General features: G+C 39.7%; 1 protein-coding gene across 4 annotated transcripts in view; it reads right to left on the bottom strand.

The window, feature by feature from the left end:
• Nucleotides 1–24,223, bottom strand: part of LRRC4C (leucine rich repeat containing 4C) — a 76,787-nt gene extending 52,564 nt beyond the window's left edge. For all 4 annotated transcript variants that reach the window (XM_071745000.1, XM_071745002.1, XM_071745001.1 and 1 more), the window contains exon 1: nt 22,355–24,223. The gene's annotated coding sequence lies outside the window, so the exon portion shown is untranslated. The remainder of the gene's footprint in view (nt 1–22,354) is intronic.
• Between the last annotated feature and the right edge of the window lie 3,756 nt (nt 24,224–27,979).

Here is a 27,979-nt window from a genome sequence, read left to right as displayed (position 1 = left end):
GTTTTATCTTAGTGAAATCTCAAGTAAGGACTTCTCTCCTGCATGAGACCTCTAATTTCTGTGTCATACCCTGCTTCTCATTGTTCTTCTTTCAAGAATGCCAGATGGAAACAAAACAAAGAACAGTTGCATGTCTTGCATGCAAATATTTTTAAACTTTTGCCTTTGAGTTAAGCAGGTGGAGATTTGATAGTTCTGCATGGCTACCTCTCCAAACCAAGTTGAGTTAAGGTAAGAGCACCAGTTCCTAGTATTTTATTATCAGCTTTTCTGTGTCAGATGCTACAGCAAAGAAATTCACAGGTTAGTGACTGGAAATGGTTTTGTCCATCTGATCAATACCCAACTCAATCTGTGCTGAACCAATCTTCTTGTCTTGCTCAGGCTTGTGAGGGATTAACTTCAGAGTGTGAAAAACAGGTCTAGGGGCTTTTTAACCTGTCTGAATGTTTATACATCCACATTAAAATATTCCCTCTATTTTAAGATCAGTGTTATACTGACTACTGGTAATAGTCTTCAGATACCTGTCTCACAAATGGTGTTTAATTTATTTTTGATTCTAAAAGATTTGACATGGGTTGCTCATCCATAAATGCCCATTTTTGTGCTGCAGACACAGATATGTATTTGTGTTAGCTTTCATCCCTGCTGAGTTTGTAAAACACAGAGTGACATTCACAGACAGAAAGAAAGGAGATTGAAGCAAAGACCATTTGATAGTGGTGCCTAGCATTTTAAATACAGCAAAAATAAATAAATTAGTGCCAGCTTCATCAGCTGATAAATTCAGTGGGGCTGAAATGAAACCTAGAGTGGGCCAGACAGGAAAAAAATGAACCTGAGGTGAAAATACAAGCCATTTTCTCTAAAAGCAACACAGCAAGTACCAGTGATTTCTACTGACTCTTAGTTTTAGATTAGATCTTTCCTCTCTACAAGGGTATCTGATGTAATTTCAGATTATCAATAAGTATAAGGAATTTTGCCACACTCTACCATAATGCAGGATCAAAGGAGTAGGAAAGCATCATTATCTCTACAAAAATGGAAGATGACAGTCTTAAAAGGCTGAGAACCACAGAAAAATTCAGAAAGCAATTTTGAGTCTAAAAAGACACAAGTTCATCGTCTTTGAAAAGCATCTAAATGATGTTTTCTTTTCAAAATTAAAGCTAAAATTCTACCAATAATAATTATTATTATCACAAAGTAAGTGAATTATTCCTGTTTTCTCTTAAATGCTATTCCTCTGGTGGTTTGCATGTTACTTATCGATTTATTAAAAAATTACCATTTAATGTGCAGTTTCTAGAGTTTTCCAGCATTTCTTTGAGGTGAATTTATGAAAATCACCTTTGAAAATGAAGCACAGAAGCCAACATGCTGAAAGGAGCTATGGGATGCCACTACTCGGTAGTTCCTGTGGATACTTCCTTGTCACAATGTATTTCCTAAGCCAAATTATTTCCAAATACAGAGTTTCCAAGGTATTAATGATTCAAGAGACCCATCCTATAATTTAATCTGTTTTCTGCCATATAGTTTCCCCAGATGTAATTCTGCCATCACGTGTAGGTCCTGTGGTCACACAAGCAGCATCCTGGTAACTGAATTTGGAAATTTGTGGTGAAGTACAAGTTTTAAAAATATTAATGAAGAGTTAGGCTGTAGTTAAGAGATATGAAAATCATCAGATACTGGTTTTGAAGAACTGTACTGGGTCTACAAATCTCATTTTCAGCCTCTAGCACTTTACCATTCCATCAACACCTCATATTTGATATCTTTGGAGAGAGATACAGAGATGCTCAGTGGGCTCATGAAGGCTCAGAGACCTGTTGAGCCTGGAGAAGGCTACAAGGGGACCTTATCAATGCTTATAAACCTAAAAAACAAGGGTCAAAAGGATGGGCCAGCCTCTTCTCAGTGGTGCCCAGTGACAGGACAAGGGGCACCAGGCACAAACCCCAACACCCTGGTTCCATAAGGACAAAATCCTTTACCTTGAGGGTGCCCAAGGCCCCTGTGGGGTCTCATTCTCTGGAGATACCAAAGCCCACCTGGACACAATCCCGTGCAGCCTGCTCAAGGGTTGGGCTGATGTGATCTCCAGAGGTCCTGTCCCAGCCCTGACATCCTGTGATTCAAGACCAGTAACCCAAAGCTGGTCTGGAATTTAATTCTAGTTTTTACAGCCTATGTTAGACATTATTCATGAGAGTATTTCACAGGCCTGGAAGTATCCATGGATACTAGAGACAGTATATTGATTAGTATCCTGGAACACACCCCAGAAAACAATATTTATGTTCTGCTTAATAGCACACACAAAGCATCAATGCCTTTGGAGCACAGCTCAAGAAGAGATTCAAGCTCAGTTAAACCTCCAGTGGACAAAAACCCTGCTTTTTGTTCTGGGTTCCCTCAGCATAATTGGAGAAGGAGGAGAAGGAGATCTCCCTCAGCTCTACCATAACTTCAGTGCTTTTAACCTCCCGAAAAGACTGTTAGGAATATTACCTAAGTTATTATAGGCTATAAGCCTGATCACCTTTTTGATTTTTGTCTAATTTTCATAAAATTTCCTACAAAAGACTTTTTTACCTAAGGTCAAAGTAAAGTAAAAAAAAAAAAAAAAAAAAAGAAAGAAAACATAATCCCACTTTGTTTTCCTGCAGCTGTACAGGACTGTCCTGCACAGGGAATCATGTTCTCTTCATGGAACAAATAATTGTGCTATGGACCTGCTTAACTTGTCTGGCAGCCAGGAGCTGAGAACACAGAGTGTAAAACAAAATCTGGACCTCTTCTATTCAGTAAGGAAAACCACAATAGCTGTGCTCAAGTCCTGAGTGCAAAAAGTAAGAATAAAATAATGTGTATGGGGAAAAAATAATATAGAACTTTAGAAACCATCCAAACCACTAATTCCAGATACAATCTACATGTAGCAAAGTTTCAGCAAGGCATGAAAGCATTAAAGAAAAGAACCTGATTTTTGTTATAAAAATATCTCTATAAATGTTAAACTTTTAAAACCCATGGTTTTCCTCTTTTCTTCACATGCTCTCCAGAAACAAAACTTATTCCTTGGCTGAGACCCAGTGCAGTGAGAGGAAGTTTCAAGTTGGGAAGCAAATTTTTGTGCCCAACCAAAAGCACCTAAAAAACACCAACCCAGCAAACTATGCTGCTATCAGATTCCAGAAATGTGAGTTCAGAGAAAATCATGTTTGAGACACATTTTTGTGTTGGATTGGTTTTAATGGTTGAGAGAACTGCTAAATTCTCTCAGGAATAATTTAAGACTTCTTTTCTCAGCGTGCTCCCTGACACATTTCCCCAGCCTGTGGCCTGGAATTCACAACTAGAGTTACAGAAACTGCACTTCTGACAAATCATGTGGAGTGAGTGATTCCATCATATCCACCTTTCCATCTATTCTCTTGGCAGATGTTACATTCCACTATCCTCAAAGTCTGCTTTTTCCTAAATTTAGCTAATGCAATCCACTTATGAGGTGGAAACTCATATTCTGCCAACTTCCTTGTTGAGACAGCAGCTGGAATAATTCAGTCTCAGAAACCTAAACTATGACACATTCTCAGTTTTAAATTACATGAAATAGCAATGCTTGTTGCCTTTTAATTCATACTTATTCATTGGAAAATCAACCTTAAGCAAAGTAAAGAAAATTAGCATAGTTCTGGAGACAAGTTCTAGAATGAGACAGAAACTTGCAGTGCCCTTGCTTTTTATGCTAAAAGGGAAACTATTGCAGAGAGAGAATTCTCATTTAGAAACCCTCATTCAAGGCTTTGCTTATCAGCTGAGGTAGGAAAGAGAAATGCCATTCCACAAAAGTGATGGTTGCTCCTCTAGCAAAAGGAATGACCAGAACATTTAATAAACACCTACAATAAATGCATGAAGGAAGGCTGCAGTTATCTGCATCAGAGGCATAGAGAAGAAACTTCTCTCCCATTTCTCATGCCATGAGGTGCCCAGTCACTCCATCTATAATGAAACACACAGGAAAACATTTTGTGGCTAAGCCTTTTTTTTTTTTGCATATACCATACACCACATAGATCCAAAACATACATTACTGAGAGCTCCTTCCTCCTAAATACATGCTGTAAAATAGTTTCTCAGAAACTATCAAAGAAATTGCTGATCCCTGAACAGTTACTTCCTTCAAAGTCTCAGAGTTGTTAGTGTCTAGAGAATTTGCTTTAAGTGAAAGAGTTCTTTGTTTCTGTAAAAGGAGGGTGCAAGTTCTACACTGCATCTTCCCTAAGTTCCAGATGGTCACAGACAGTGGCACAGGGATAAATTTAAGTTTCCTGAGTGGTCACAAACATGCTAACAAATACAAGATACCTAGACTGTGACCTTGCCTGAATCTTTTCTATCTGTGAAATTCAATAATTACTGAGCTAGTCTATGGGCTTACTGATTTTTTATATCACACCTACAGATAGTGGTTCTCATTGCTCTACTCAGAAATATGAGTAGCACAGAAACATTTTGCTGTACTACAGCCATGACAGGGTTATCTAAGCAAGTGAAAAGCTCTCCATAAGAGCTGGTTTCTGTGTTCATTTGCATCAGACAGAAAGAGAGCTAATGCTACAGTCTTGTGAGTGCTTTATGCATCCTGACAAACCAAACCAGGTTTGTCAGGAGAGGCTCTAGGCAGCTTGCAACTGCTGCAATTTTACATCTCATTGATTACCACAATGGGAATTGAAAACAGTTCCCTGCTTTCCACATGACATCAAAAATACCATTGCCATCCTCAGAAAAATATGCAGGTCCTCCAGGAGAGAGCAAATGAGGAAAAAGGACTTCGTAGAGCTTTGTTTCCTCCTGACCTTTCTGAAGGCCAATAATAAAGCAGTGAGGTGGCACACAACAAACCATGGCATTCTGTCAGTACTTTACATGGAACAAAAGGGCAGGTCAGTGCCCCGAGGCTTTGGGGATCTGCTCTTTGGTGCTAAGTGCCCCCTGCATCCTACTGGTACCCCACAAAGTGTGTGGGAATGTGCACGGCATAAAAAACATTAAAACAACAAGGACCTGACAAAGCTGATAAGAGAATTAAGTGTTATTATTAGTGTCACATCAACAGCCTGGTTTGATATTCTGGAGAGGCTTTCTTTGAATATTTCAAAGGTTTTCTTTGAAATATTCAGGGGAGTAATTATTTTTATTGTTATTATACAAAAACCTCAAGGCTTTCCTCTTCCCACATCTCCAGCGACTTGTTTATGACTGCTCCAGCAGTCCCCTTCCAGAGTGTGATCACTTCATAAGGGATGGACTCACATTCTAAGCACAGCAAAACAACCCCAATAACACAAAATAATCCACAGTGACAGCAGTGGAAGTCTGCTCTACTCAGAGATTGCAAGTGACATCTGTAGTACCATGTGAGAAGCAGGCTGTGACAGGCACTAACCCTCTGAAGAGCTGAGCAACCTCAGGAGCAGTCACTGGGAAGAGAGGATTTTCTGCACTCTACAGATATTTAAATTACTAATAAAAATGTTTACTCAGCATCAACTGTAGCAGCTGTCGATGCTCCCTAAATTCAGGAAAGCATACATAAAAGAAGAGCAAGTCCATACTGCAATCACAGTGCCCAAACCACTTTAATTTTAAATTAAAATATCTGTATCCAAAATAAGGTCAGTTCTATGGAAGTTCAGATAGACTGGTCACCAAACTGGGACTTGGAAGATCATAGCTCTGAATTTCATCATGCTTTTATGATATTTTATTTTAACTATATAATTTCCCTATACCAATTCTATACGTAGACATCCACTTCAGATACATTTTCAATACATCTACCACAATTAAGCAACAATAAGTGTAGCAGGCAAACCTAATCAATGGGGTTTGAAATAAGCCAAAAATTGAAATGGAAAAATTCAACACAAGCCCTGCTAGTGACTCCCATAAGAACGTACTGGAGTCTATGGAGGGGGTAAAACCAGGTCTGCATGACAAAGAAACACACCAGGCAGCAAAAAAGAAGGAAAATTCAAATGACACTCAAATACTACCAACCAGCCACTAAGAATTAAGCTACTGGGTAAGTGGGGGTAACTCCTAGTTTGAGCAGAATGGAAAAATACAGGAAAAGAAGATCTTTTTATCAACCCCAAAGGCAGCTCTGAAGAATTGAGAAGTGTCTGTTCCCTGCCCAAGCAAAAGCAACAGCCCCCTTGGAGATGCAGGAAGTAATCTCAGCCATCATTTCAAGGACACAAAAATGCAAGAATTAATATTGGTTAAAAAAATATCCTCTTGGATTTCTTGATCCTGTGATACCAAGCAAGACAAAGACAAAGCAAGCAGGACCCAGAGAAACAGAGTTATGGGCCAAGCCTCCTGATTCCAGTTGAAAAACTAAGCTGTTAAAGTTAAGAACAAAAGTAATCTGCTAGCCAAAGCCAGCAAACGCTTACTTCTGCTGTAACAAGAACCTTCTTCATTAATTTTTAAATTAGTTTGCCATTAATTATTAATTTCAATTGTAATGGTAGTAATTATCAGCCTTGGGTTATATATATACATATATATATAATGTTAGTGCTCTGTCACCTACTATTTCATGTGATAATGAGGCTTTATAGAACATAGTCCATAATAAAATTATTGCAACATTAAACAAAAAAACCCATGCTTTTCTAGTACTTTCTGTACTTTTGTACCTGGCATATATATATAAACTTCATAAGACTAACCACAAGTTAGAGTTGTGAGTCACAGAAGGTTTAAACAAAAAAAAAAAAAAAAAAAAGAAATTAGCATTTTTTAAATGTCAATTAACTATGACAGTTTCTAACACTAATGATGAGTTTTAGCTTGGCTATTCTTCACTGAAATTAGTTAAATTTATATATATGGTTTCAGCTGTTCCAGATGGTCAGCAGCTGCCATGAAATGCCTGACCTGATGGTAATAATCACTCTGAGTTAAATTTAAAAAAAAGCAGTGAAATTTGGGCCAGAGTCATCTCATGGATCCAGTGCTTACACAGAGCAGTCTATGGAAATACCAGGGAATGGCTGAGGCTGGAAGGGACCCCTGGAAGTCACCTTGGTCAAGCCCCCTGCTTAGGCAGCCCCCAGCCCTGCTCCAGGGGATTCTCCCTTCCCAGGCCAGGATTTTCCACCTTTCCATGTTGAATCAGGGGATTTCTGCCAGCCCATTTCTCCAGCCCTTCCAGGTCCCTCTGGATGGCAGCACAACACTCTGAAAATACGTATGTAACATAGCCTTGGGTCACCTGTTTAACATCCTGACAATTTGGTTTCTTCTCTTATTCTTCTGTAAAATACAGAAAAATACAGAACACTTTGTTCTTCTTGTTTCACAATTTATTGACTAGACAATATATACATTATGCAAATTTTTAGCAGAGATTGAATTTGTTCTTTCTTTCTGGAAAGTATCTGTCAAACTACAGATACTGCAACAAGAAAAAACTTTTCAGCTTATGCCAATTATTCTCATAATGGATGATCATCATCCGAACAGAAAAAATCACCATTATATAAAAATGTGATATAATAACTGAAGTATGTTACCTTAGCTTGGTGCTATACTGCAATGGTAGGGGTCTAAAGGGCTGAATTACAGCCAAACAGGTTTGGTTGGTTCTTTTAAAAGAAGAAATAAACCGAGATGATTTTTTTAAAGTTCTGATTTGGGTACCCAGTGATGGAAACCTTACAGCCTGTAATTCAGGGTAACAACTCCCAGTAAGTTCAAAGTTATGTATCATCAGTGGTTTGTAAAGTCAGACTTTAAAGGAATTTTAAGTTGGTTATTCATAGAAGAACCCATTGGACACAGGCCATTAAAAAAATGTAGGGCAACCCACTCCTTTGAAAAAGAATTATATATTTTTAATCAGCCACCATGAATTGGTGGGATCACAATTAGTGAGCGTCTATAAAAAAATTTCATGAATGGATTTCTACAGACTGCTAAGTTTTATTATGCCATTGCCTACATTTTAGTATTGAAATAAATCCAAATTAAATACACTTGGTATAGAACTTAAAATAACTGAAAAACTTTTAACTCTGCATTTCTAATACAGATGTACTGATGACCACAGCAAACCTGGTCTGGTGGGAGATGTCCCTGCCTGTACCAGGGGGGACAGAACCAGATGATGTTTAAGATTCCTTCTATCCCAACCATTCAATTACTCTATATTATTGGGTTTTTTCAGTAGAAAAATCATAATCTGTTTGCAGAGTCTCTTGCAACAAGTGTCTGAAACATAAGATTTTGCATCAGTCCCCTCAACACCCTTACAACTACACTCAGTGGAGTTTGCTTAACTTGCATTTTACTTGTAATCTGCAATAAAATAGTTAATAAAGGCTTCATTTAAGAGCCTCTACTGCCTTTGGGTGAGAGAAATGCAACAGAAAATTTTGTCAGCTGTTTAAATGACTTCATGGTGTTTGCTGGGCAAGAGCAGAAACTTTTAAAGGATGTAAACCTGTTCAAATTTTGTTTCTGCACACTAAATGTCACTGCAAGCAGAAAAAACCCAACCCAGTGACAATATTTGTATTTCTTTCTGATAAGCATGGAAAAATGTTTCTTAAAAACAACTCATTGTGGAATTTGACATGAATTTATTAAATTATTTATTTACCTCTGATCATTATGCTTTTTCTGTTTGAGGAGTATTCACTCATTGTAACTAAAGACAGAACTAGTGTGTGAGTTCCTATTAAGAGACAGAAACAATACTTTATCTGAAGATGCAAACAATGGATAAGATAAGGCAAGATGGTTTTCTTGTCCTGGTAATTCACCTAAACCCTTACAACCTCTTGGGAGAGGCATTGTGAGATAAGTGAATGATTGCCTCAGAAAAAGAAATAATTTAGCCTAATTTGTCTCAAGGGTTGGTCATTTGTCAGAAACAGTTAAATAAAAAATTACCCACCCAGTCTCATGTTAGGGTAATTAGAGGGAGCATAATGAACAGTGACATGTCCATTATGTATGGATCAAGGAGGAATATTTCTGAAAATGGCATATTTTATTACAGGGAAAAGGGGCTATGATCTCTTTACAGAAATGGTGAACACTTCAAAAAGCTTTTTCACAGTAGGGCTCAACTTTCCTTTGGATCAGATCATTCTCAGCAGGTTCAGGAAGCCAAGAGCCAGACCTCAGAGCAAATTATGTGAGTGTCAAAACTGGAGTCAATTCAAATGCAGCCTTGCTCTCATTCACCTAAGGAGGCAAACAAGAAGCACAGCAGCAGAGCATCCTTCTGCTGCCATGTCCTGGGCCCAGGCACCCAGCTCCTGCCAAGACCTGAAGGGTAACAGCAATAATTATACCTGATGGGATGCTGACTGTTAGAATTGTCAATCAGATCAAAATACTGACTGTATTTATCAGACATCAGAAAAAAAAAAAAAAAAAAGTAACTGTGTTTCTACTAAGAAAAACAGTGAAAATAATATATTAAAAATCACAGATCTTTAGTGAAAGAGAGAAGCAAACTCAAATTTATTGAATCTAAGAAATGATCTAACCCTAGAACCCTATCTTCAAATGCCACTACTTATTTCAGCTCTGACAGTAAAAGGGTTCTGAGAAACACAGGGACTGAGTCAACAGGAACATAATAAACTTCACCAAGTGCAGATGTTTGAAAGCACCACAGCTGCACCCAGGCTGAGCCCTGAGATGCTGAGCATCAGGAGATGATGCTAAGCAGCAGATGATGCTGAGATGCTGGAGATGATGCTGAGCATCAGGAGATGATGCTGAGATGCTGGAGATGATGCTGAGCATCAGGAGATGATGCTGAGATGCTGAGATGCTGGAGGTGCTGAGATGCTGGAGATCAGGCTGGACACAACCACCCCTGCCATTGTTCCCAGTCTGGATATAAACCCCACACTGGATCTAACACCAAGGATTATCCTTCTCTACCTGGCACTAGTGAGGCTGGAATTATAACACAGGATTGAGTTTTGGGGCACCAGATTTCAAGAGGGATATGGTTTCTCCATATGAGCCCTGGAGAGGGCTCAGAGTAGGCTTCCTGGAGTGTCAGGGTCAAGAGCATCTGTCCAGGAGAAGAGGATGAGGAGCAGGGTTTGCTGGGTTTGTCTGGCAGAGGGGAGGTTAAGGGGTGCTGATCTGCTAGCAGCCTGCACTCACTGAAGGGCATTTATAAATCAGACAACCACAGCAAACTCTTTTCAGGAGTGACAGATCAAAAAAGGGCAGCAGATCAGAAAAACTGCAGGATACTAAATATCAAATATTTTCTCCTAAATATACAACAAAAGCAATTCACTTAAAAGTATATAAAAATCAAATAAGTAGAAATGCAACAAGTTTACATGGCTTGAAGGTTGTTTTTTGAGGCAGTCTGGTTTGAAATTCAAAAGGCCAGAAAGGAGAAAAATAAGCTTTTTTGTTATCTAGACTTCTAACTTACTGAAACAGGTATGGAGGCAGGGGGCAGACAATGGTTTAATGTTTTTACAGAGGCACAGACCTACTTTTACAGGTGTTTTAGATTTTATATGTGATATGATTCAGTATTATGCATAGTAATTAGAAGTTTAATAAGCACTATTTGGAAAAAAAAAAAAAAAAAAAAAGAATGCTTAGCTCTAAACCCATTTTCATGTATTTAATAATCTTTCTCAAGGGCCTAAAAGGTGCTGAACAACTACATCCTCTAATGACTTTGTAATCCAATTTTGCACTTGGCTTATTATAGTGCCTTGCATTTCTCTTCTGTGTCTCAGTCCTGCATGGCAGAGAGATCCAGTCCTGCCCCTGGTCCTGCAGGGCACTTGCAGACCCCATGGGGGCTGCCCTGAGGTCTACATTTCCTTTTCAGTCAGGATGATAAAGGCTGTGAGTAGAAGAAAGTCTGAAACAGTGACTGCTAACCCAAAAGTAGGCTGAAAAAGGCTTATGCAAAGAAGGTAATAAGATGAACAGTTGCAATAAATTGTTTTTCCTATGGATTAAGGCCTGAGCTGGAAATGTAACTAAATCACAGTGCTCTTCCTGGGATTCCTGGATATTACTTCCCCTAGTGAAGGATTTGAACAGCTCATCAGTCAAGCTTTTCATTTACTCTCATCCATATTGCCAAGTCATGCACAATAAAATAATTTGCATTTTCAAGCTGGGTTTTTCATACATGTATTCAATTCGTGGTCATGAACTAATTATAATTTTTAATACACTCTTTCACTTTTATAAATATATCTTAAGTCACCATTATTTAAGTGTGGGTTGTTGGTTTTTTTTGTTGCTTCATTTGTTAATAATGAGCAATAGGTTTCTAGCCAAATAATGACATATAATTTTGACAATACATGTAACAGCAGCATTAAATTTTGCACTTACACTGCTCTGCACAGAAGCAAGCATTAGATGTTTGTCTTTTAGGAGAAAGACACCATCAGTATCTCTGGGTTACTGCATCTTGATGACTCCAGAGCTCCTTCTGTCTGTTTTATCTGTACAACCACTCAGAGAAGCAGTAGAAGCCATGGGAAAACAAAACCAAAACACTGCAGAAAATCCCAACTTTTTCTAAGAATTAACACTGTACTAAATGCCTTTGAAGGAAGAGGAAGAAAAGGGTGAAATGGTTCTTTTAATGTATCAGGCTCTATTTGGACTCTGTGTGTGTATTCTCCTTGTTCACATGGATGCATCAGAACCTACCAGTGACCCCTGATTTAACACTCTGGGCCAGCTCTGGGACACTACAAAAGAAATCCAGTTGTTTCTTGATTGCACATTTGATATTTAATAATGTCATATTTTGCTCAGTGAAAAGCAGTTACTAACACAGAGAGTCTGTTGCTATGTATGTTCCCTGCAATATTCTGTTCTTAGCAAAATTAAAGCAGATTTTATACAAGAATCAGGTGTTACTATACAAGAAATAAGGATAAAGCATGGTGGAAATTCTGTGCATCTCATTCTAACATTCTTACACAGCAGGACTGGACTCAGGATACATGTGGTGAATATATATCAATTTGATCTAGCAATAAATGCAACTGCACAGTTAAGCTGAACTACATTTATCAGTTCCATTTAATAAATGTTTGCATAGCCTGTACCACAGGACTACAAAGTGATCATTCATCTTCTGGACTGTTCAAGCACTCTGATATCTAGCAACATAATCTTTGAAAAGGCAAAGGTGAAATCAAACTGCATTAATTCTTTCTTATTTCAAAGACAAGTCTGATTAAATACATTATTTACTTTATCTTATGAGTCAACATTTTTTAATGGTGTTCCAGGAGCTGGAGTTCCTGAGAACTGCAACTCCTGAGATTTTTGGCAGAGGCAAGCACTGGATGTGAACGTGTTCAGATGTAGGTTTAGTTGTTTTCCCCAAACTGAAGTTTGAAGTGTTCAGCTTGTACCCTCTGCTACCACAGGTAATTGTGGTGGTTACCTCCCATGCCTTCTGGGATGCTGCTGAGCAAGAAACTAGAAATACAAGGTCTGGAAAATGCATACTGAGGATTCCTTGTCCAAAGGCATTAACACCCCGTGTCCTTGTTCTTTGGGGAGAGCTGAACTGGGATGGTCACTCACTGCTTTTAGTTACTGTGCATAAAACCTGCCTCTCATTTACTCACACCTTACCCACAGCTTACTTCATTCAGTAAGAATGAAACTACCCAGGAACAGCTCAACTCACCCTGGGAAAGTTAATTGGGAGCACGAAGCAAAACCCAATCATCCTCATAAGGAAGCTTACGTTTTTTTAAAAAGAATGATTTCTTAATTTCAGATCTTTCAAAACATTGCAGATTAGCATTTTTAAAATATTTAGACATTTCTATTTTGGCACCAACTTTTTGAGGGATGAGAAATGCCTAGTTTAATTTTCCATCTGGTAACAGGAGCTTGCTTCCCTCCCAAGAAGCCTGATGTGCTGATGGTGTTTGGATGCAAGGATATCACAACTAGGGACAGCGTTTGCCTTTCACTGCTGCTGCTTTTGGGCAACACTCATTCCAAAGGCTATTCCTGCTTTTCACCCATATTTATTAAATTTATTCTGTCCATGGTGAAGCAGTCTGACTCCTAGCAGCTATGAATAAAAAGACAACACAGCATTGGATAATTTTAGTCATAATGATGCTGTTCAGTGGAATCAGTCACACCATGCTGGGTTTTCACAGCATTCTGGAGCTGGGGTAGGATAACAATTTCTTGGCATTTCTTGGCACGCTCAGAGGGTGGACTGAAACCTGCTAAGATTTGAAGCAGCCCTTTAGCTTTCTACTTTCAGTCCACTGTTACACACACACTATTACCATTTTAGTGGGATAACTCTGGTATTAGAGAAGAGGCAAATCAGATTTGAAAAATTTATGAACACAGAGATTTTTGGATGAAAGAAGGGGGTGTGGGGTGTAGGAAAGGAAGAAGATCTGAAGGTCTGAAGGAGATCTGCTTTGCAGAACACAAACTAAAGAAAACTGCAAAAAAGAGAACCATCAAGTTGGACTTGATGATCCTTTTGGGTCCCCTCCAACCCAGCAGATCCTAAAACTCTATTATTCTATTCTATAGTTCTCTGAATCAGCTGGAGTTCATCTCTTCATCCCCACCACAAAACCCCAATAAAATAACAGTATGTTTGGGAGATAGAGTGTCAATTATTTTCTTTACATTCCTAGACAGTCATGCCTCTGACTCATCCAATTTATTCCATTTAACAAGATATGACCCTGTAGGAGTAGCCTGTTCCAAAATTTGCTATAACTGTCTCCTGCTTCCAATGGGAAACATGAGTTCTGAACACATTAATAATTTCTCCCATATTTGGTTCATTAACTGTTGAGGTACTTCTATATATATATAACTTCTGTCCCTATCATTGCAGCAACATGGAATTTAACCAATGCACAAACTTTGATAAAGAACTCTGAATTAATTTAAAATTTTCCCAGGGCTTTTAAAAGAATATGAGGTATGAATGCTAAGGGGAAGACAAAAAAAAAAAGAAAAGGAATACCAAACCGAATAATTATGTGATCAATGAACAATAAAGCAATTCACCAAAGCCACTCAACAACACACCTTTCAGAACAAAAAAACCAAAGACTCTATGTTAAATTCAAATTTTAAAATCTACTTAATATGCCAAGCAAAGGCAAGCATGCTGGTGGTGTCAATTTAGGTGTCTTAATGGTGTTGTTACCTCCACAGATTTAAGGAAGAAAAAAAAAAGGACTACATTATTCCCCTCCCAGACATCTAATTGAACTTCATTTTACTGTATTGCTGAATTTTAAGCAGTGATTCGTGTATAGGAACAGTAACACTGTGATAGGAACCTTAAATTCAGCCAAAGAGCTGCTCGTGAAAAACCTTTCTCAAATACACATTTTCCCCTCATCACAGCATTTCTAATTCAGTGGGAGACATCTCTTCCCATGCAAACTCATGGCATCTGACAATGTGAGAACCTGAGACATCAACAACCCCCTGGTTGTGCTGGGAGGTCCCCAGGGGCAGCCTGGGCACAGCAAATTCTCTTAAACTGTGACTTACACTTTCTTCCCGAGACTCTGAGTCTCTTGACCTCTGAGTCACATTCCAAAGTCCACACACTCTTCCCAGGTTCTCTGTCTGCTCCTCAGCAGAGGGGGGAAGGGATGAGGCTGGAAGAGAGAATCTGATAGCAGAGAACTCGTTGCCATTTCAAACCCAGCACCAGTGACTGGCTTCATCCCTTCCCTCCTGTGTGCAAGGTAAGCAAAGTCCATATAAGAGAAACACAACAAGGATTGCCAGGAGTAAATACCTCCCAGAAAAAGTAAAAGTTAGCCCTTAACACAGCCAAAATCCTTCCAGCCACTTGCAGATAGATATTAAACTTAGCAATCAGCTGTCTGCATCTCTCACACAGAATTCATCCTAATTTTCCACTAAGACAAAGAAAGCAGCTGCCCAGGTTCCAGCAAGCACCAAAGGATTAATTCTATATATTCAAGGGGCACTATGGAAGACTCATCCAGCAATTAAGCATCAGCAAGTCAAACAGAAGCAACAAAATTATGAACTGTGATGAAAATAACTTTACAGCTTTAAAGCTTGTGTGCTACTGCAACACCGACAGAGCAGGTAAACTAAAAACATCCAAGGAAGAGAGTCAAGGCACTGTGCTTTTCAAACTGAAAATACATGAATGTAATTCCAGTGTAAAACATGTAGAAAGCCAGAATAGCTTTTACCTGAATGCTCCTTATCGGCTTGCTTAGAGCCTGAATATCAAAGGGATATTTGAATAAACTCGTGTTTGCAAGCATTTACTCTTAAGAGTACCAATTGGCAGGCTGGGGATCTTGCTTAATGTTAAGGAAGGAAATTTGTTTGTTTATTCAGATCAACTTATGCCTAAGGTAAAATAAGTCAAGAGGGAAAAAAAAAAATAAATCAGAGGCTGAATATAAAAGTTATGCTGGCAGATAAAAAAAAAAAAACCAAAAAAAACCAACCTTTCTTAAGAATGGAAGTATAAGAAAGACATTTTTGACCCATGTCTCCAGAATTTTCATTCTGTTCTCCAGAATTTTCATGTCAATGTTTCATTAATGGACTGTTTAAGGATAAAAGATGTACATGTTCTTTTGTTTAGCTCTCTGAACTGAAGATATATAAGTTCGTAATATAGACAATAGAGAAATACATAGAGATATTATATAATTGTATCTAATAAATATATATCTAATTAATCTATAATTAATAGTATCTAATACATAGATATATAGATATATGATATCTATATATTCATATCTATATATAATATATTCATACTTCAAATCAGATACAATACCTGATAAGAAATTCTCTCTATTTCTCTGCAATTCTCAGTGACATTCTACTGCTGCATGAGATTTTCATACATATACCCAGAATTAAAATTTTCCTACTAAAAACCACAATTATTTTTTCCATGTTAAGTGCAGTTACTTAGGGACTAAGCCATCCTCTGGTCTGGTTGGATTCTGTAGCCTTTAACAGCCACCTCCAGGCCTTTACTTAAGCAATGCACACAGCCAATCTTTAGGGCCAGGCTACCCACAGAAATGGACATTATAGAAAAAGGTATAACAATAGTCACTGAAGGTGAGGTTTTTCAACCCCTTTCCAGTTCAAAAGGGAATTGCACTCTGGTTTTAATTCCCTGCACCATACACAGTCAAAATTCACATGAAATACAACAAAGCTCTTATTGAAGGGGTCTGGGCAGTGCAAAGGAGCAACCTGAGAGGCTGATGGGGCCCTTCCCCGGATCAGCTCTCACCAACAACCCAAACAAAAATGAGCCTCAGTTCTTTAAATGATGTCACAAACAGAAAAGCTTGCCTCTGGAAAAATAACATAGAACCACTTGCAGAAGAACCTGCCCGTCCAATAAGGGCTCACAAATAGAGTACTGACAGGGAAATTTCTTGTAAAACCAAACAGCTGAATAAAAACCCCTTAACACAACATGGATGCCCTTTGGCAAAGAAGCTCAAGGAATTTAATACATCTTTGTGCACTTCATTTAAAACTTGCACGCACCGAGGAAGGAAAAATTGGCTCCTTAACCCAACCCTATTCTGTCCTTGTAGATAATTTTCTGTAGCCTTTAAAATGTAAGCTGTAACATTTTTGTAAAAACAAATTGTAACATGTCACAATATCCAGTTATTGATGTGAAAAGTCAGTGTACAGATATTATCCCATTACAGTTCTCTTAGCCATGACTGACAATTCAGCTCCAAGATATTATAATTTTTTTTTTAATATAGATTGAGGCTTTTTTAAACAAAGGCCAGATGACTTAATTAATCCATCAGTTATTATATACAGATATTGTATTTTTTATATATGCTGTTAGCATGTTATATATTTTGGACTACAGCTGATGAGGACATTTCATCCCTAGCACCCTACTTCAAATTCCAGCTAAATCCAGCTAAATCCAGTTAAATCCAGTTAAAATCCAGTGAAATCTGATGGGCTTCAGCAGTTTGAGGAGTGGGCAGCAGAGCCCAGTGCAGGAGAAGTAATGGAAGCAGCCCTCATCCCCATCATACCCAGCCACCTTTTTTTTGCCATCTCAAAGATGCTGGGGACAGTTCTAGGTGCATAAAGGGAATTAGTGAGTGCTTGGTGTTTTAAGGAAGACTTTTGTTTAGGATCATGACTGAGGTACAAGTAGGTAAACTGCACTGTTCCCATTCCTGCTGCACTCCTCTGATGGATGCCTGGCTCTTATTTTCCATGGAACATGGCGTATGAGGGAAGAGATAACTGATGTGAAACTGCAAAAAGGTTTGTAAGCAAGACCAAAACGTGCAGGAGATCTGAAGTACACTAATACTTTTTTGAAACTACTACCAGTGGCTTTGAGGAGTAGGTCTGACCCTTACAGCAAACATTCTTGCATGCAAAGTGATGGAAAAGCAGCAACCTGCAGGTCAGTCCACGCAAACCTGAAAGGAAGCCACATCCATATTGCTGAGGGTTATTTTAATGTATGATTCCCATAGCTGCCAAAGAACTAAAAAGAGCTCCCTCAAAGACAAAATACACTACTGAATGCCCCAAATTGCTGCTGGTTTGCAGAACAAAACCCCATTCATTTAACTTACCTTGCTGTGCTACTTCTGAGTAAGCTTTATTCAGGTGTATGTGAAATCATTGTTACTGGAGGGGTTTTTTTGTTCTGTTTCAAGGTTGGTTAGTTTCCTTTTTAATTTTCCTGGTTCCCGAGCTATATTGCTCCCCCACAGCCCTGACATAACAAGGACAAGCTCTGCAGCAGATATTCTGGGAAGGTTTTGGGTTTTTTCAGTGGTCTAATGCTGCCGCCCTCCTTTCCCAAGCAGCAATCTTGTCTCAGCACTGTGACAGCAGAATTTCAACAGTTCTTACAGCAGCAAGTCAGTATTCAAAAACACAGGAGCTCTGGGATATACCTGAAATGCATTTTAATGGGCCCAAGGAAAAGATTGGGTCCTGGGAAGTTCATTGTTGTTTCTGATTGTCAGTGACTGCTCCACTTCTCTTGCCTGCAGCAATCCAATTCCTGTATCAGCACTGCACAAAATATTCTAACATGCCCAATGTCCTAACAACAAGAGCTTCACACTCCACTTCTGCCCAGCAATTTCCTCTGAATTGGGGTTTCCAACATCTCAGCAAATGACAGGGAAGAAGAGACAAGCAGCCGTATGTGAGCAGGTAATGCAGCCTTCAAACACCTTTCCCTATTAATGTGGAAACACCCCTGGCTGTTGTGTATCACAAGAGAAAGAAAAACAGAGTGAGAGAAGGAAGAAAAGCTCAACTCCAGAAGTGAAAAACACGTAACTTGTGCCCTGAGCTATTGCTATGGCAACATTCAAACAATGAACAGAAAGCCCTGCAGGATTCTGTTCTTGCTTCCTTGGATACCAAATGTAAATTCTGATTCTTTTTTATTGTGTGCATGCACAAACATCTGATTTTTGCCTTTTCCACTAACAGATAGTAAATTACCCAGGCCCCCTACCAGGAATTACACGTTAATTCCATGGATTGCAGCTTGTGAATACACAATTAAAAAGACACCACCAGCACACTTGGCTCCCCTTCTGTGTCCCCAGTTCTATCCCCCCCAAGAGAAAAAATGTCCAGGACAGTCCAGCTAAACAGGTACCCTCCTTTTCTGAGTAACATCAGTAAATAAACCACTCCCAAGGGGCAGATGCCAAGCCCCAGTGTCTTCTGCCATGCCAGGAAGAGGAGACAGAATTCTTTCTCAGGGCAGCTCCTTGCCCACCCTGCCAGGCTTCAGCTTTCAGACCCCTCTGGCTCCTCCTATTCCTAAATCCTCATCTGGGTTGTCCTGTGGGAATAACACCTTTATAATTGGAGGAGGCTTGCTTTTTATCCTGATTTCCATAGAGTACCTGGCAAGGGATGGATGGAGATAAAGCAGAGCCCCAGCTAATAGTACTCCAAAGCCCAGTCAGCTTGACTACTCCAAAAATGACTTGGTGAGTGCTACCTGCAGCTCCTCAGAGCCATTTTCCTCCCAGACTGTAAGCAGCAGTAATTCCAGCATCCCTGTCTCTCTCCTCATCCCCTCCCTGGCAATCAGCAGGAAAGGGATGGATACCTCCAAGTCAAAGAGCAGGCAGAGGGAGGAGACTGGGATGGAAGCTCTCACCCCCTGCAGCTGCACACAGGGCACCCCCTCAGCCAACACATGGCAGCTTCACTCTTCTGACAGCTTGGTTTATGAGTTTTCACCAGCACAAAGCTCTCTCTTGAAATGTGCTAAAATCCTGTCCTGAGCCCCATTCAAAATCTTTCTGGCTCATACTGTGACAGCAAGACTCTTAATGTCAAATGGAAGATAGCTTTTTAGGTCACAGGCAAATAATTTTAAAGCCCATATGTAGGGAGCTGTGGAACCACCTCAGGAATCCCTTTTTTTTTCCTTCAGCCCCACAGAACTGCTTGCATTGGTTCATGGCTACAACACCCTATCCTGGGCCTCACCCAAAGTCCATTTATCACTCATCAGTGCTATCAGGATAGGAGATACTGTGACCCAAAATGTACTGCTGCAGCAATCCAATCCTGATCCTATTCTAGATCAGTGCAAGTTATTCCTGACACATGGAAAGCCACCAACTAGCTGCTCTCTTGTATTACTACAAGAAACATCTGAGGTCTGAGGTGTAATCTCTGACTTCCTGGAAAGCCAACCAGAACAAACAGAGCATGACCTTACTGCATACCTTTCTCTGTACATTTGGTGCCTAAATATAGAAATATTTATTCCTTTGACAGTGCCAAAAATTCCAGCTGCCTGGGGTCATTAACAGAATGATTGCCTGTGATGATCCCACTTTGAAATTCAATAACTTAAATTCTACATTGCTCTAGGTGTCTTTTGGCTACTGTATTAAAGGAATGATTCACTGCAATGGGAATCTGGTGCCCCCTGGGAAGCAGAAAAGCATCCCTAGATTTTAAATGCTGACAAGGTTTGCCTATTCCAGGCCAAACCAGAGGCTAAAGGTGCCCAGTGCCTCCTTACTGCACCAAGGAAATCCTCCTGCTAGTTATGGTACAAAATGAATGAGGCACCTTTGGCAGCTTTCTGTCATCAAAAGCTGGAATTGCTCTATCAAGTTTGCTGTTTCTGTGTTCACAGAAACCCAAGGAAAAGCTTCAAGATAACCTTTTCCTTAGCCAGCTTCTTTTCCCTTCAATAATTACTGAGCAGCAGCCTAACATATATTTAGCTGCTCTATTACTGCAACTGCTGATGTAAGTGTAGCCCACAACAGAGCTCAGACATACATAATGATATCTGAAGGAGTGGAGAACAGAGTTCTGTACTTATTTCAGCTGCTGAAAAACTTAACACCATTTAGTGTCCCACCAGGAAACATGTGCCCAGAGAAATAAATGAGGCTAAATCACTCCATACTAAACAACTGATTTAGTTATAGTGAGAAAGCTGAGAGCAATTGGAGCTGGAAGGAACAATTTTTGCTGTGCCTGCTTCCTTCTTTTTCTAGACACAAGAGCACAAAGAGCCTGATTTGTTAGCATGGCTGAACAAAAACTCCCAGAGATTTCCTTGGGAGCAGAATTGCACCCCAAGTGTTAATCCTGTACAAGTAGCCAAAGTTTTAGAGGCATGACCTCCAAACAGAAGCCCATGGGATAAGTTTGAGAGGCAGGCCTCATTTTTATTATGCCAAAAGACTCAGGACATTTATATGAAGAAACAATGGTGCTGTGAGTGAATGCAGAAAGGAGGGGGAGAGCAAAATGCTAATATTTATGTATTTTGCCAGGGAAGTTAGAGCTCTGCTCTGCATTGTTTCACACAGGAAGCTCGTGAAGAGGGGAATGATGCCAGAATAGAATTAAAATCCAGCTCTACCAACATCTCTCCCATGCCCAGCTTCTTCCCCCTCCTTCTAGAATATTGCACATCAGAAAAGTAAAATGGGTGGCAAAGCCAATTCTGCACCATGCCTGCCAGAAAGGACCCAGATCAGCTCAATGCCTTGTTCAAAAATTGGTTCTCTCTCCTTCTCCAGCAATTTTAGCCTAATGCTTTGAGCTGGAGCCCCAACACACAAAGGCCATGGCTGAGAAGGACAGAGGTGAGGGAGAAGGCCAAGAAAGAGAAGGAAAACTCCTTATCTATAACCTAAGCCAGGAGAGGGGATGGAAGCAGTGCTCCTTCCCACAGGAAAACAAGGACCATGTTATCCTCACTTCATTCCACACACATTTGTCAGCATATTTGTCCAGAAAGGAAAGAACGTTTATTGATCCACTGCACATCACTGACAATCTGTGACCCCCACTGTTTACAAGCCATTTTTAAAATTATTTCCTTTATTGCATAACGACAAAAAACTCCTATTAAAACTCCTAAAAATAACACCACAGTATTCTCTCACAGTTTTTCAATCAAAGTAAATCCTCTTCAACTGCCATCAAAGTCCTAGGGCACCCTGAAATATTCACCACATCACCAAGAATTTGCTTGGAGATCTGGAGGGCACAGGTGGCTCATACAGCAGTTCCCTCAACTCCCCTTCAATAGCAGAATGCCACCTCTCTGCTGCTGCTGCTTTTTCTTAGCAATGGAGTAGTAATGGAGGTGCCATTTCTCCAGATGCCTCCTCAAAACCCCTTAAAAACCTTTGTCCTCCACGAGTCAAAAGCCATTATTCACCTCACTGCTTGATCTTAAAATATTCCTATGAATACACCATATTGATCTGCAATGTCAGACTGGATGCCAGCATCCAAATCAGAGCCTCTCTATTTTAAACCACTCACTAAATCTAAATAAATAAATACATAAACCTCCTCTGTGCACCAAATTCTATGCAGCTTGCATCCACTGGTACAGCCTGGGCAATCAGGCAGCACCCCCCACTCAATGCAGTTTTTTTTTTTTTTGCTAGTTAACATTTACAAATGCTACAGAGAGAGACACAGGCAGGCATCTGCATCATCCTACCAAGGTTAGAGCCAACTAAGAACATCAGAGCTTCTGAGAAAATCCAGTTCTGTCCTTGTTACCTCCCTTCTCCCTTCCCAACTGCCCCCCCTGCAACCATTAGCAAAACCCCATCAGATGATTCATCCAAGACCAATAAAAGAGACAAAGAAGAAGAAAGATGACAGGCAGTAGGGCATATTTCCTTTAAAAAAAAAATAAAAAAAAAAAAAAAGAAATGGAACATGTACTTACTGTATCCTCAAAGACCATCCAGTTGCAAATCCAAATGGTTACCAAAAATTAGGGTGGGGGAGGGGTTAGAAAACTATATCAGCAACCAAACAAAAATTAAAACCAAGAAAGGAAATAACGGGTATCCAATTGTAATTTCCCATCAATTTCAGTCCAAACAGGTGCAAATCCAACCCAAAGCTGATGAACTCTCCCCCTCCAACGATTTTTATTTCTTCTCTGTCTTTTATTTTCTATGTGGCTGTCAACTTTTCTGCATAAAATTGCTGTAGTAGTGATGTCGATGTTTCCCTTCACTGGAGAAGAGTGGTTTAAAATAACAGGAAAAAAACCCAAAAATCCTTGCAGAGGATGAGCAGTCCTTCACCTTTCTGAAACTTTTCATTCCACTGTGGATCCTTTGCCTGGTTTCCTTTTTCTGAGGTTTTTTGCCTCCCTGGTTCCACTGCCCTCCATTGCTCACAATTTATTTCTTCTCAGGAGAGCAGAAATGGCTTTAATTCTTCCGAAGCAATCCTCCATCTGTGTTCTTTTAATGTAATTTTGTTGTGATTGTTAAGATCCAGGTCTTGTCAGGCAATTTTCTTCTTCCCCTGTCGTTTCTGCACTATCAATTATCCAATCCCTCTGTCTCCACATTAGAACAGGGATTCCCATTCTTCTCCTTCTTCTTCGCTGCCCCCCACGCTCCTTTACAAAAGGATCTTCTTCTGCGTTCAAATTTTTATTTGTCTCAGTCAAAATAATAAACTTTTGGGTCCCTCTCCCCTCTCTCCCAATATCTGATTAGATTTCTAATCACAACCCAGTGCGCAACTGGATTTTTGATTTCAGCAAAAAGCCAGCAACCCACAGCACCAGCATCCTCTCCTTGCCTCAAACACCACGTTACATCCTTTGGCGTTCTCTCCTACTCCTCTGCGTTTTCATAATCTCACATTAAATGGAATGAAGGAGGGAGCAAAGAAAAATTCAAGGTTCCCACCAGCTGTCAAGAATAAATCCATTCCCTTGTTATTTTTAAGCTCTTGGGATGGGTGTTTTTAACGCCCACTCTCCCCTTTGCCCCCCACACTTCTCAAAATATTTCATTTGTTAAAACTCCCCCGGTGGGGCACAAAAGCAGCCCGAGGAGGCATGATTCGTACCCTCAGTCAGAAATTTCACAAGCACCCTCTGCTTTTCGTTTCGGCTTCCTCTCCATCTTTTGTCAGCAGCAATACCAATCCAGCAGCAGGGATTGATCAACTTCCATTCCTCTTTGAGAACACGGAAAGTCAGAGAGGAGGGAAAAGGAGAGCTGGTCGGTCCCTGACTCCCTTCCCCTCTCTTCCTCTCTGTCAGTGCGGATCCGATCCGGTTTCCAAGCACAGCCTGGCGTATTTCAGATCCACAAGTTGGGTTTCCCCTCCGCACAGCACTGACTTAGTCTCCCATCTTCTTCCACATGCCAGCGATCTTCCCCCTTTTCCTCCTTCCTTCCTTCCTGCCTCCCTCCCTCCCGGGATGACACATTCCCAGCAGCGCAGCCCTTCCCTTCAGTTTTTAGTTGCATCCTCGGAACACGCAGCCCTCTGCTCGGCTGAAACCCCCTTCCTCAGTTTTTAGCTGCATCCTCGGAACACGCAGCCCTCTGCTCGGCTGAAACCCAATTCCTCCCTGCCATGAGCTCCGGTTCTCCCTGCGCCTGCCCGTGGGTTGGGGGCTGCGTGTGTGCATCCAGCTCCCGGCAGCTGCTGCTGATGCTGCTTTGCTCTGCTCTGCCTTCCCCTCGCTCCCCACCTCTCTCTCATCGGCACCCCAGGATTTGCAGATGTCCCAGAGCCAGCCTTTTCCCTACATTCACCCTTCTCGCCTTCCTTTCCTCTCTTTCCCTCCAAACCCCCCCCTACTCCCCAACCCCCGTCCCCTTCTTTCTCTTTCTCCTTCTCCCCCTCCCCACCCCCTTCGCTGCTTTTCCCTGCTTGTGATCAGTAAAATACAATTACCCAATTACCTCCCGTCATCTTCACACGGATTGGCCAATGGCATCAACACTTGGGGGCAGGGAAAGGGATTCGGAGATGCTCCGGCGTGGCACTGCTGCCACCTGGTCGACAGCCTGGGAACGAACCCAGGGTTACCTTCAGAAATCTTTTTCACTCAGCCGTAATTGGGGGAAAAAAAAATAAAAAAAAATCAAGGGATCATCTGAAGGAAAGGAATGTCAAAACTCATTTTCTTAAAAGCCTGACTCGTCCTGACAGCTCAACCAATATCCACAGGTAGCAGCCTTGCTGCTGAAACAGAGGAAATGGCAGTAAAATGAAATGAGGGATAAAGCTGTCTTGGCGAAAGAAAAAAAAAGCATCAGTATTCACAGGTGCAGAGGAATGAGAATAAAATGAAATGAGATATAAATTTATTTCAAAAAACAAATAAACAAAAAACAAAACAAACAAACAAACAACAACAATAAAAAAAAACCCAAAAAAAAACCAAAAACAAAAAAACCCAAGCTCAACACTGGAAATAATTTGCACAGAAAGACAATGTGTTTTCTGATTACAGAACGAAATGTTTCTTTAAAACTTGTATATACATAGAAGTTACCTAAAACTTCATTTTGACAGATATTCCAAGCCACGAGCCCTATGAAGTGCTTAAAGGTTTCAGTAGGTTTAAGTGATGGTTGCAGACAACAGCAGCAGAGAACAGTGCCTCAGTTTACCTATAAATTTCTTTGCAGTTTGATTAGAACGACTTCTGAAGAGGATTTTTGTATAAACTGAGTCTCTCATAGCAAAGTACTGAACACGTTTGCTATGTAGTTCCCTGCTTACCAAGCTGGGTCAGATGTGCTTATCTGTGTTCTAGAAATTGCTAAGAAATGGGCTTGGGTCTTGCTTTTTCAGGGACCTAAATTCAATAGCAATTTTACAGCAAAATTTGCATGCATAAAGTTAGATACAATTCGGTCTGCAGGGTTAAGGGAAACAGAATATGGATGATGTGTGTGCCAGCATTTGTCTCTCTCAAAATCAGAAAGAAATTATTTATAGATTTGACTCCTCCATATAGCCCCCAAAAAAGAATCCTTCCTCCAGAAAAAAGAACCAGTCAGGCACTTTCATGGTAATTATAGCAAACTTCATCTATTAAATAGTAACTCTGAGTTATTCCTTGCATGTAACAATACAGCAAGCTCTTTCAAGCAGTTGTTTGTTGTCCTCACTTAACCTTCAGCTTTGGGGTGAAACCAGATTACTTGAAGATAAAAGAATATAAATTTTAAAGTAACATATCATCATCTAAGTTTTTCTAGAACGATAAAATCCATAAGCTGGCTGAGTCCACTTACTGAAGCATTAAAATTGACACTGAGATTTATTCTACTGACTCAGCAGGCTTCCTGGTGAGAAAGTTCTCCCAGGGATAAGTTAAGCAGCTGGAACCAGGTCCTTAATCACTGGTAGATCATTTAGTATCTGATCTTGCTATCACTGGGATCAATAGCAAACCCAAATTACCTGCAATGGGAGAAAGACTGAGTGTGTAGTGGTAAGAAATAACCTACACACTACATTTTCAAGAATGCTAGAAAAGAGTTTGGGGATTCTTGGAGGAGGATGTAAGTCTGAGAGGAGGTGAAGCTGCTGTCAAGTGACAATTCACTGCTGCTGCTGCTGCCCTTTGGACCTGCACATGTCTAATCAGAGTCTTTTTCTTTTCCCTACTTGAAATTCAAAAGAACCACAAGGATGTTCCTTTTCCCAGGATAAAATACATCCCAGCCTATTATATGTTTGTTTCATTGCTTCTTGAAGAAGCATCTGAACAATTTCATGCTCACACTGAAGAGCCTGTGAAGTAAACAGAAGGTTTCTGTAACTGAATTAACCCAAAACATGGGCAAGAAGGACAGAAGACACAGCTTCTGGGGATCTAATAAAAATCTGACTCAAACATCTGCAACTGTATTCCCAGTATCTCTGTGAATACAAACAAGTATTTCACCTTTGACAGACATTTTCATGTCTTGTATTTTTTATGTCATTCACATTTCATCAAAACACACATTTCTAACAGCTTCCAGTACTTTGAAAATGTCCATATATACACAAAAATAATGTATTTGCTGGCACAGATGTGACTAAACACAAAATCAGTATCAATACTGTATTATACGGTAGGCTATGATATAATAATCTCAAAGTTTGTTATTTTTAGATACCAATTATGCTTTGTTGCCTCATAAACACAAAAGAAAGAGTCATTAACTTATCAGGAAGCAACTTGAGAGAAATCTAATTGGTGATACATGCCAGATGACACTGTCTCTTTTAAATTGGATTTTTAAGAATGTAAAATTTAAGGATACAGGCAACAAGACTTGGAAATGAACAATGCATCACTTTGGAAATAATATCTTTACAGCACAACAGCATTTCTTTTTCTTCAGTGATTTTTAAACAGTAAGAGTCTGATACTCTGACACAGGCAGGAACGTACCAGACATCTTAATTTCTCCTCCTGTGGAGTTATTGTGACTTCCAAATACAATTTGCATTTATTGAGAATAAAATCTTAACTCTATTTGCTTCAAAACATTACTGAGAAATAACCCAGTGACATTCTGCCATGGGGGAAAGGCTTCCAGTTTAATCTCTGACTCAAGAAAAAGGTAACAGCAGATTTCTAAATATTCAGGACAAAAAGTAGAATGACTTGCTTTAATCAGGCAAGATTCCAGAGAAACTTGTAGTTTTCAGTAAAATGGGAAGGAAAATAATCTTGTATGAAAAGAGATCACTGATGGAAACGATTGCTGAAATGGGAAAAAATGATCATAGCACAAATAACATTACTCAAGGAGATAACTTTCATTTCCAAGATCTATTTTCAGACACTTAAAACTTTCTAAATAACTTATTTCAACTAAAGAGTTTCAGCATTCTCTGTAGCCAAAATCTGGACATCACATTTATATATCAAATTTCTACTTAGTCCTTATTGGTCAGTATGGAAAAATAAATGTACTTTATATAGTAATTTAAAAAAAATTTTTTTAATTCTTTTTTTTTTTCCTCCTTCTTAAATCACTAATGTCTTACCATTGGCCTTTGGAAAACAAGAGAATTAAAATAAAATTATCCATTTTCAAATGGACTGAAATACTACAATCCATGCCACGTATATGAGAACCTATTTTCTTACCATCAGGCCTTGTAGGACCGTGGCCAGTGTTGAGGACAATAGAGATAAATTATTCTGCTTCTCTCTGTTTTCTTCCTCCATATACAGCAGCACTCTCTGTTAGGATTTTTTTTTTTTTTTTTTAGTTTTTCTAGGGTTTTTTAGTTGTTTGTTTTTTAATAAACTTCTGACTGGCAGTGAAGAATGAAAAAAATCAAGTCCAAAACCCCAGGATGACATCAGCAGTCATTCAGAGAAATAAATTTCCAACATATTTGTCAGGTCAGCAAACACCAGAGCAGTGCCACCACAACCAGCCCTGTGTGAAACCTTGGAGCTGCTGGTGTCAGCACTTCTCAGCTTTATGCAGCCTTCACTGGGGGTAATATTCTTCTTTATTCCCTGTGGATAACTGGATACAAATCACACTGTGCTCCTCCTCCTCAGAGC

This window comes from Heliangelus exortis, chromosome 5, assembly GCF_036169615.1.
Source record: "Heliangelus exortis chromosome 5, bHelExo1.hap1, whole genome shotgun sequence".
NCBI classification, from domain to species: domain Eukaryota; kingdom Metazoa; phylum Chordata; class Aves; order Apodiformes; family Trochilidae; genus Heliangelus; species Heliangelus exortis.
The sequence above is the reverse complement of the archived record's forward strand: the minus strand, read 5'-3'. Positions and strand labels throughout refer to the sequence as shown.